The sequence below is a fragment of the Leptodactylus fuscus genome, chromosome 10 (genome assembly GCF_031893055.1).
Source record: "Leptodactylus fuscus isolate aLepFus1 chromosome 10, aLepFus1.hap2, whole genome shotgun sequence".
Lineage (NCBI taxonomy): Eukaryota > Metazoa > Chordata > Amphibia > Anura > Leptodactylidae > Leptodactylus > Leptodactylus fuscus.
The window spans coordinates 35,978,975-35,989,187 of record NC_134274.1 but is presented as its reverse complement, the minus strand read 5'-3'; positions in this window follow the sequence as shown (position 1 = coordinate 35,989,187).

The following is a 10,213-nucleotide window of genomic DNA, read 5'->3' as shown; positions in this document are numbered from 1 at the left end:
ACTCTGCACTGCTCACTCTCCAACCCTGCAGTGATCACTAGCACCAAACTGATGGTCAATGCTGTATAAAGAGGTTACTCACAATGCAGGGACTCCTTCAGAGCAGGGAGAGTCCCTGCACTAGATGGGGGTAAATCTTAAGACATTACTTTTCTGTGTGTCATAACCGAGTGTAAACCCTTGACTGTGACTCCTGCACTTGGGGTTATCACTACAATTAACCCTTTCTAGTGCATGAGTTAGCAATTCTAACAAATGTTAGGGTCACTTTACTGTCCCTGTATAGCAGGTGTAACCCTAAGGAAGATTAGGGCTGCTATACTTTATTTCAGGGGTCAGCAACCTTCGGAACTCCAGCTGCTGTGAAACTACAACTCCCATCATGCTCCATTCACTTCCATGGGAGTTCCAAGAACAGCAGAGCAAGTATACATGCTGGGAGTTGTAGTTTTACAGCTGGTGTGCCGAAGGTTGCCTACCCCTGCTTTACTTGTATAGTAGGCTGTCTGTGTCCATATATTCATTAATACAACGTTCCTCCCGAAGACCACCAAGTGTGCTGGTGAGCTGTATTCACCACTGACTCCCCCAACCTCCTGCAGTCAGTGATTCTGTCTAAGTCAGGGGTCTCAAACTCGCGGGCCGCATGCGGCCCCCCGAACCATTTTGTGCGGCCCGCACAAGCCTAGGGAGGCTGGATCCAAGTTGAATCCGGACGTTTCATCATTTTGCCCACAGGCAGTTTTATATACTGCCGGAAAGCTGACAGTGCGCTGAGTTCAGCACACTGTCGGCTTTCCCGATGTGGGCCCAGTGTGAAGAGCTTACGGTCCGGTACCGTAGCTCTTCTATGGTCAGAAGAGCATCTCTGACACTCAGTCAGAGACGTCCTTCTTTACAGCACAGCCAATCGCGCTGTGCTGTGAGAGCCGGGAGGAACACTGTATATAGAACTGCCTGTGGGCAAAATGGTGGAAGGTCCTCTTTAAACATTGAGGTGGAATGAAGGGGCTCATGACACTGGGGGCAGACGAAGGGAGGGGGGAGAACGGCATGACACTGGGACAGAAATGGAGGGACATGAATCTGGGGGCAGAGATGGGGGGACATGAATCTGGGGGCAGAGATGGGGGGACATGAATCTGGGGGCAGAGATGGGGGGGACATGAATCTGGGGGCAGAGATGGGGGGACATGAATCTGGGGGCAGAGATGGGGGGACATGAATCTGGGGGCAGAGATGGGGGGACATGAATCTGAGGGCAGAGATGGGGGGACATGAATCTGGGGGCAGATGAAGGGTGTATATGTAACTGGGGGAAAGATGGAGGGGGGACATATAGTTTACGGGTGACTGTAGGTGGATTATACAGTGTGGGGGCACATGAAAAATGAATGGGCGGAGTCAACATAAAAGTGGGTGGAGCTAAATTTGCCGCGGTGCGGCCCGCCGACTGGCTGGGATCTTGCTCTGCGGCCCACATGCTGAGTTGAGTTTGAGACCCCTGGTCTAAGGGATTGAATTCCTGATTACCCAAGAAGGGGTTAATCACAAGCTTGACTGGTTAAGGCTAAGGCCTCACGTAGCACCTGTAGCAAAAAAAAAAACGCTGTTGGAAAAACAGCAACGCATTGGGGTTCTTCCTGTGGCGCTTTGTACAGGTTTCCTCTGTGGACTTTCTACTTTAATTAATTTCCATTACCACTTACAACAAAAAAGTGTCGAGAGTTATAATAAACACGTAAGGCTGCGGCGTCACCGCCCTGTTCAGACCACATGGCAAATATATATAACATATGTATATATGTTCAGGAATGTGTTTTTCCTATACTTTTTATTGATAATCAAACATATACAATGTCTCTCTTGGCCAGTTATGGATCCTCCCTATAGACACTCCACTCTAGCTGCTCCTGTCACCAATAGGGTTAAAAGTATTCTATTCTATTCTAATACTATTATACTATATATTCTAATACTCCTCCTCTCCCCCCCCCCCACCATAGAACTTTATATTAGATGTAACTTATCTTGCTAAATGGTAAACAAAGCATTTTTCTTGGATGAAATATATTATCAAGTTTCTTATATTCACTTTGACTGTACATTGGCAAAAAGTTTTGTAATTGGAGGTACGCTTTAAATCTCCCGGCCCTGTATAGATGATGAAATGACTCTGTTACCCTTTCCTAGACTACATGGCAAAGTAGCTGTAAACAATAGGTTTACAGCTACGTTGTCCTTTCCTTTCTTCTGGTCCATTGCAGGTCCAGAAGAATAGCAAGATATCAACTGGCATACAGCAGCAGATTGCAATGGACCCCATTGACTGTAATGGCTTCATTGGGTGTCTGGTTTTCTTTTCCTGAAATGACACTGCAATAGAGACTCCAAACAGAGATGAAGATGTAACTGTAGCCTTATAGGAAATGTCAGACTTGTTTGTGAGCTTCTCTGTGAAAACTGGAATAGTTTGATATACATATAACCACATTTTTGTTGGCACCTGTAAAATACAGCAGTCAGTATCACAAAGGATAGGATTAGATACACAGCAGCAGTATCACACAGGTGATACTTCTTTACACATGTATTGTGCCAAAATGACTCCATGTGAATGGATCCTAACACATCAGGCTGCGGCATCACTGCCTGCTCAGATCATACGGCACTTATAAATTATATGCACATGTATCCTTCCTACTAATACTAACAGATTTGGATGACATTTGGCCCATAGATACTCTGTAACCTCAATGAACATATGGAATACTTTGTATCCCGGTACATGACACGGCCTCACAACTCCTGCTCACTTATGATAACACTGCTCCTGCCGCCACTTCACAATTGGGTCCAGATAGAAATGAAAAATGTGCGAGTAATAAAAAAATGTCGCCGTCCTATCGCTGCGCTGTAATAGAGAGATCGCAGCAGTTTTGTGTTTAAGTCATTAGGGATTTGATCTGGTAATCACAAAAAGTATAGATTTGTTTTTGGACACACGTATGTTATGTTAATCTACTTCTATATGCGACATTATAGGAGTTATATGAGTCCCAGGGCCAAAGGCTGAAAGTGGCCGGAATTCATTCCAAAGCTTACACATACTGGCGGAAAATAATAAGTCCTACATGTCGCCTATAGAAGTAGAATAACGTAACATACATGTGTCCAAAAACAACAATATACATTTTGTGATTACCAGATCCAATCCCTAATTTGAGGCAAACAGGACACAGGTGCAGTGACACTATAGCACCCCATAGACACAGGTGTAGTAACACATAGCACCTCCTATAGACACAGGTGTAGTGACACTATAGCACCCCCCCTATAGACACAGGTGCAGTGACACTATAGCATCCTATAGACACAGGTGTAGTGACACCACAGCACCCCCTATAGACACAGGTGTAGTGACACTATAGCACCCCATAGACACAGGTGTAGTGACACCACAGCACCCCATAGACACAGGTGTAGTGACACTATAGCATCCTATAGACACAGGTGTAGTGACACTATAGCACCCCCTATAGACACCAGTAACACTATAGGTGAATAAACCGCCATTACCTTGTCAGGCCGCACTACATGTCCCAGGAACTTCCGCACATCACGTGACAGACGCCGCTGGGCCACACGGATAGGCTGAAGGCTTTTCGCGCCGAGTAGTAGCGGTGACGTCACAGAGGAGGCTCCGCCCAGCGCGCTGAATTTTCGCCATTAGCGGCCGCACCTGAGGTGAGAATGGGGGATGGGATTACCGCATACGTTTTGGTAGAGTCTAAATCCAGGTGAGGTAAAGGCCCTGGTCCCTCTGCACACCTGGATACAGCTTGTTCTATATAGAGCCGGCTACATCCTAGTGAGCAGAGGGACCAGGTCCTTTACCCCACTAGGATTTAGCCTGTTTTATATAAGAAAGCTAAATCCTGTTTGGGTAAAGGACATGTAATATGTACAGAAATCTAATGTGTTTATTTATTTTTTATTTAAATATAAAAAATGGTTTTTCTTCATTTATTTATATTTTTGGATAGCGCCAAAGTATTCTAACACATTTTTCAAGTTCTTGGTCCATGTTATTGATGGATTATCTGATCAATTTCTATTCCATGGGGTTTTCATCAGCAGTTTGGAGCTGCAGTGATACTCACGGAAACCGTTTCCATTTTATTAGCCCTATGACGTAAGTCACACGACTTGATCGCAACTCGGCCCCATTCAAATAAATAAGCTGAGCTGTAAAATCAAGCACGTGAACGCTGATCCGCTGTGGACTCCTGACAATCTGTAATTTCCCCCTAGAGATACACAGTTTTCAGTAGAAGGACCAGGTCCCTTAGCCCACTAGAAGTTATCCTGCTCTATATAAGGATGCTAAATCCTAGTGGGCTAACGGACCTGGTCCTTCTACTCAAAACTTTGTATCTCTAAGGGTCAGTTCACATGTGAACCGTTCGCGCGGGTTTTGACACAGAGAGACGCGGCGAGCCGCGTCTCTCTCTGGTCAAAACCCGCCTGCCGCGACCATCACGGTTGCGGCTTTCCCCTCCTATGTAGGCTCAAATGAATGAGCCGACATAGGAGGGTGCTGCCGCTAGGCGGAAGCCGCGGCCCAGCGCGCCACAGCTTCCACCTGAGGATAGGACATGTCGCTTCTTTTCTCCACTAGCAGCAGCCCGGCGGTCTGCATAGACCACCATTATAAAGGGGCGGATTTTGAAGCGAAATCCGCTGTCAAAATCCGCCCCTTTGCCCACGTGTGAACTAGCCCTATGGGGCTGAGGGACCTGGTCCTTCTATCCACTAGCTTTTAGCCTGCTCTATATAAGAATGCTATCATCTACTAAAGGTATCATCTACTGAAGACTTTCAAGTTTTTTTTGTTTTTTTTTTTTTGTTTGTTTTGTTTTTTTTTACATTTCCTACCCACTGGCTAACAGGGTACAAAAACAACATTTTCCTTTAGCTATCTCTAGTTGGCTGAGAGATCTGGTCCCTTAGCCCACGAGGATTTAGCCTGCTCTGTATAAGAATGCTAAATCCTATGGGGGCTAAAGGACCAGGTCCCTCTGCCCGCTTGGATTTAGCCTGCCCTATATAGATAAGATAAATCCTACTACTTCAGTTTGTCTCATTCTTCTTGCTCCGTATCTGCATCTCCTCTCACAATTTGAGCCTATTGGCAGATTTAGATGTCCACATATGGTCTGGACAAAATGGCCGATGTATTGGCTGCATTTCATTGAGTGACTATGGGTCAGATGAGCAGAACTCCCTCTAATATACATCAGTATGACACAGTAAGTTTAGTTTAGATGAGGTGTCAGTCAGGCTAATGTGAATGTCACATGGACGGACATAACATAAGTCTGGTTAGTTGTGTCTCATAGTAATACTTGTCATCTCTCCCAGGAATGTCTGGAGACTGGACAATCTTTTGGATACCCCACAGACATGCCGATCCCCTTATTGTGTTGCCATGTGGAACTGATCCTTAGGGGTAGTTGATTAAAACCTTTTGTAGCTAATTGATAAACCTTGTTCTAGTGCTCAGAAGATGCAGGTCCTTTAACCCCTTCCCGCCGATGGCACTTTTTGACTTCCTGACCAAGCTCGATTTTTCAAAACTGACGTGTCACTTTACGTGGCAATAACTTTGGAATGCTTTAACTTACCAAAGTGATTTGTTTTTTCGTAACACAATGTACTTCATGTTAGTGGTAAATTTTGGTTGATATGTTTTGTTTTTAATTATGAAAAAATAGGAAATTTGGTGGAAATTTTGAAAAATATGCATTTTTTATAAAGTTTGAAATGATGTGCATTACATACAGATAGTCAGACCACCAAAATTATATCATAAATCTCATGTCCCAGATCTCTGCTTTATGTCGGCATCAAACTTTAGTCACCCTTTTATTTTTTACGGAAATTATAAGGTTTACAAGTGAAACAACAATATTCAAAATTTTCAAGAAATTTCCAAAACCCAGTTTTTAACCCCTTCCCGCCGATGGCATTTTTTGATTTTCGTTTTTCGTTTTTGACTCCCCTCCTTCTAAACCCCATAACTTTTTTATTTCTCCGCTCCCAGAGTCATATGAGGTCTTAATTTTTGCGGGACAATTTTTTCTTCATGATGCCACCATTAATTATTCTATATAATGTACTGGGAAGCAGGAAAAAAATTCAGAATGGGGTGGATTTGAAGAAAAAATGCATTTCTGCGACTTTCTTACGGGCTTTGGTTTTACGGCGTTCACTGTGCAGCCAAAATGACATGTCCCCTGTATTCTGTGTTTCGGTACGGTTCCAGGGATACCAAATTTATATGGTTTTATTTACATTTTGACCCCTAAAAAAAATTCCAAAACGGTGTTAAAAAAATTTTTTTCTAAAAGTCGCCATATTCCGACGGCCGTAACTTTTTTATACGTGCGTGTACGGGGATGCATAGGGCGTCTTTTTTTGCGGGGCCGGGTGTACTTTTTAGTTCTACCTTTTTCGGGAAATGTTATTGCTTTGATCACTTTTTATTCAAATTTTTATTAGAATTAAAACAGTGAAAAAATGGCGGTTTGGCACTTTTGACCATTTTTCCCGCTACGGCGTTTACCGAACAGGAAAAATATTTGTATAGATTTGTAGAGCGGGCGATTTCGGACGCGGGGATACCTAACATGTATATGTTTCACAGTTTTTAACTACTTTTATATTTGTTCTAGGGAAAGGGGGGTGATTTGAACTTTTAATACTTTTTTATATTTTTTTATATTTTTTTTTACTTTTTTTTTTATTTTTTTTTTTTGCATTTATTAGACCCCCTAGGGGTGTTGAACCCCAGGGGGTCTGATCACTAATGCAATGCATTACAATGCTAATGAATTGCAATGCATTGCAAAAAAAACATCATCTCTTTTGCAGGCTGTATACACCGCCTGCAAAAGAGAGAATTTGCAGACCGGCTGGGAGCCTTTAACAAGGCTCCCGGCTGTCATGGCAACGGGGGGTCAGCCCTGGAGCATGCTCCAGGAGCCGGCGATCCCTGCCAAAATGGCGGCGCCCATGCGCCGCCGGGAAAATGGCACCTCCGGCGCCTTTGACAGCAGCGCCGGAGGGGTTAATGCCTCCGATCGGTCCGGGGACCGATCGGAGGCATTAGAGCCGGTTGTCTACTGCTTAAAGCAGTAGACACCCGGCGGCTATGACAGCTGCCCAGCTCCCGGGCGGTCGCCATAGTTACAGACCCGACACGCGCCGTACTATTACGGCGCATGTCGGGAAGGGGTTAAGGGACTAATCCAGTTATGAAGGGTTTTTGAAAGACCCTTGTATTAACCCCCCCCCCCATAAATCACCCCATTTTCAAAACTGCACCCCTTAAATAAGCCAAACCAACATATACCTAGTATGTCAACCCTATAAGTGCTTAACAGGAATTAAGACAAAATGGAGGTGAAATTTACACATTTAATTTTATTTTACTAATATTTTCGTTTAGCCCTAAAATTTGCACATTCACAAGGGGTTAAAGTATTAACTACCGCCTATATACAGTGAACAGAGCTGTAGTATTAACCACCACTTATATACAGTGTACAGAGCTGTAGTATTAACCACCGCCTATATACAGTGAACAGAACTGTAGTATTAACAACCGCCTATATACAGTGTACAGAGCTGTAGTATTCTACCCCACCTATATACATTGAACAGAGCTGTAGTATTAACCACCTCCTATATACAGTGTACAGAGCTGTAGTATTAACCACCACCTATATACAGTTAACAGAGCTGTAGTATTAACCACCGCCTATATACAGTCTACAGAGCCTTCTAGGTTCTAGCACTGGAGACTGGCTGGAATCGCTGAGTGCTGGGCCCCATTGATCCAATATTGGTGACCTTATCCGAAGGGGGGGGCATCAGCCCAGAAAACCAGTTTGATGAAAGATTTTATAGACCACAGAGAAAACGAAAATGAAAACAGGACAATGAATATTTTTAGTTAAAAATCGATTTTAATTTCATATTTAGTATCAAAAAGATATTCATTAAAATATAAAGAAAACATTATACATATACAAAATATAGAAAACCCCGTGCAGGGGCATACAAATAAAGATCACATATAAAAACCCATAATGTACAGCATAATTTAGGTTAAAAAATTTGTAAAACCTACAAAAGAAAGACCAAGGAGGAGGGGAAGACCCAAATAAACAAGGAATGGGAATCGGAAGGGGAGAGGTGGGGGAAGGGAAATCTAGACCACATCACGTTAAAAGATTATATAGTATGTACTTACCGGTAATACTTAATAATGGACATCTCATGGGGCCGGGGTAACAGCTAGTGTCAGATCCTGAGGGGCCGCGCCTACACTGCACTGGGATTGGTTGTTACTAGTAATAGGTGGATTCACACCTGCAATATTTCCATTGGGGGTCTCTGTCCCCTATTCCGCTTGAAAAATGTGGAGAGAAAAATTCTACAAGCAGCACTTATCCGCATTATTCGTGCAGAAAATACACAGACCCCATTATAGCCTATGGGGTCCATGTGGTTTCATTGCTCATCGCTTTTTAATGCGTTCAATATTCCGTTCAGAGGGCATCCCCAAGCGGACTCCTCAAATGGAATACCGAACACAGATGTGAACCAGGTCTTAGCTAATGCATCATGGTACATGTAGGCTGACCGACACTATCTCCCTCTCACTACCTCTCCCTCCGTCTCTATAACTATCCCGCCCACTACTAGACCTTCCCAACCTTGCCTCTCTCTTACTTCCAGACTTCCTCCGGCAAGATAGCTCCTCCCTCTTTTCTGACTCTGCCGGAGCACGCAATAGTCCCGCTGCTGCTCTTTGCTCTGCAGTCGGCAATCCACCGCTACAACACAGGCATGGGAGGCTATTGTTGTTTTAATGGCATTTACTCTGTAGCCAAAAATGACATCACCTGTATTATATGTTTGTCACCCGTATTCTATGTTTTGGTACAATTCCGGGGAAAACAAATTTACATGGTTTTATTTACACTTTAACCCCTTAACAAAAACCCAAAACTGTGCCAAATTTTTTTTCTTCTTAAAGTCGCCATATTATGACATCCATAACTTTTTTCTAATTCCGTGTATGGGGGTGCATAAGGCAGGTGTACCCCCTGGGCGCCTGAACCCCAGGGAGTCTGATCCCTAATGTAATGCATTACAAAATATTGGCACTTCTACTGCAGGCTGCATACATGTAGAGGCAGAGTAAGGGCCATTATATAACATGTTGGTCGCTGTGGGGCCATTATATTATTACATGTGGGCACCGAAGGGGGGGGGGGCATTGAGGGGGCCATCAAATAACTTTTACTGAAGGCTCCAAACAAAGCCTTATTTTATAAACCTATATAAGTGTTGCCTATTTGGAGGTGCCCGGTTGAGACATTTGATCACTAGGGGGCACTTTGCTTGGTCTAGAGCACTGGCACCTAATGATCTTGTAGTGGGGTCTTCACACCATTGAGATCTCACATAAACCTAGAAACAAACAAAAACCTAGATAAACATTGTTTTGAGGTTTATTTTTAGTCAAATGTATAAAAAAAAACAGAGGACATTCTGGAATTTGATGTGACAGCAGAGACGCAAGCCCCATGTAAAACAATGAATAACCCCCCCCCCATATGTTAAATGTTCCCTTCAGGAGACTGACCAATTTATCACACATCCTGCACCTCTCCCTCTCTCACCTCACACAGCCTGAATCCCGTGTCCCTTTCTCATACAGAGCTATACCCTTAATGTACCCCTTTTATCATGCAAGCTGCAACCCCAATTCTTCATCTTGGGCAGCCTGCACCCCCATCTCCTCCTTATTTCTCAAGCATCCTGTACATCCCCCTCTATTTCTCACACAAAGTGCTCCCCACGCCCTCTTTTGCTCATACACAGCCTGCAACCCCACTTGCCCCTCGCTGTGTGTAAGTAAGAGGGGTGAATGGTGGTGCAGGCTGTGTGTGATCAAGAGGGTGACATGGGGGTGCAAGTTGTGCATGAGCAAGAAGGTGATGTGGAGGGTGTAGGCTGTGAGCAAAAAGAGGGAATGTGGGGTGTGCAGGCTGTGTGAGCAAGAGGAAGGAATGGGGGTGCAGGCTGTGTGTGATAAAGAGGGTGACATGGTGGTGCTGGTTGTGTGTGAGCAAGA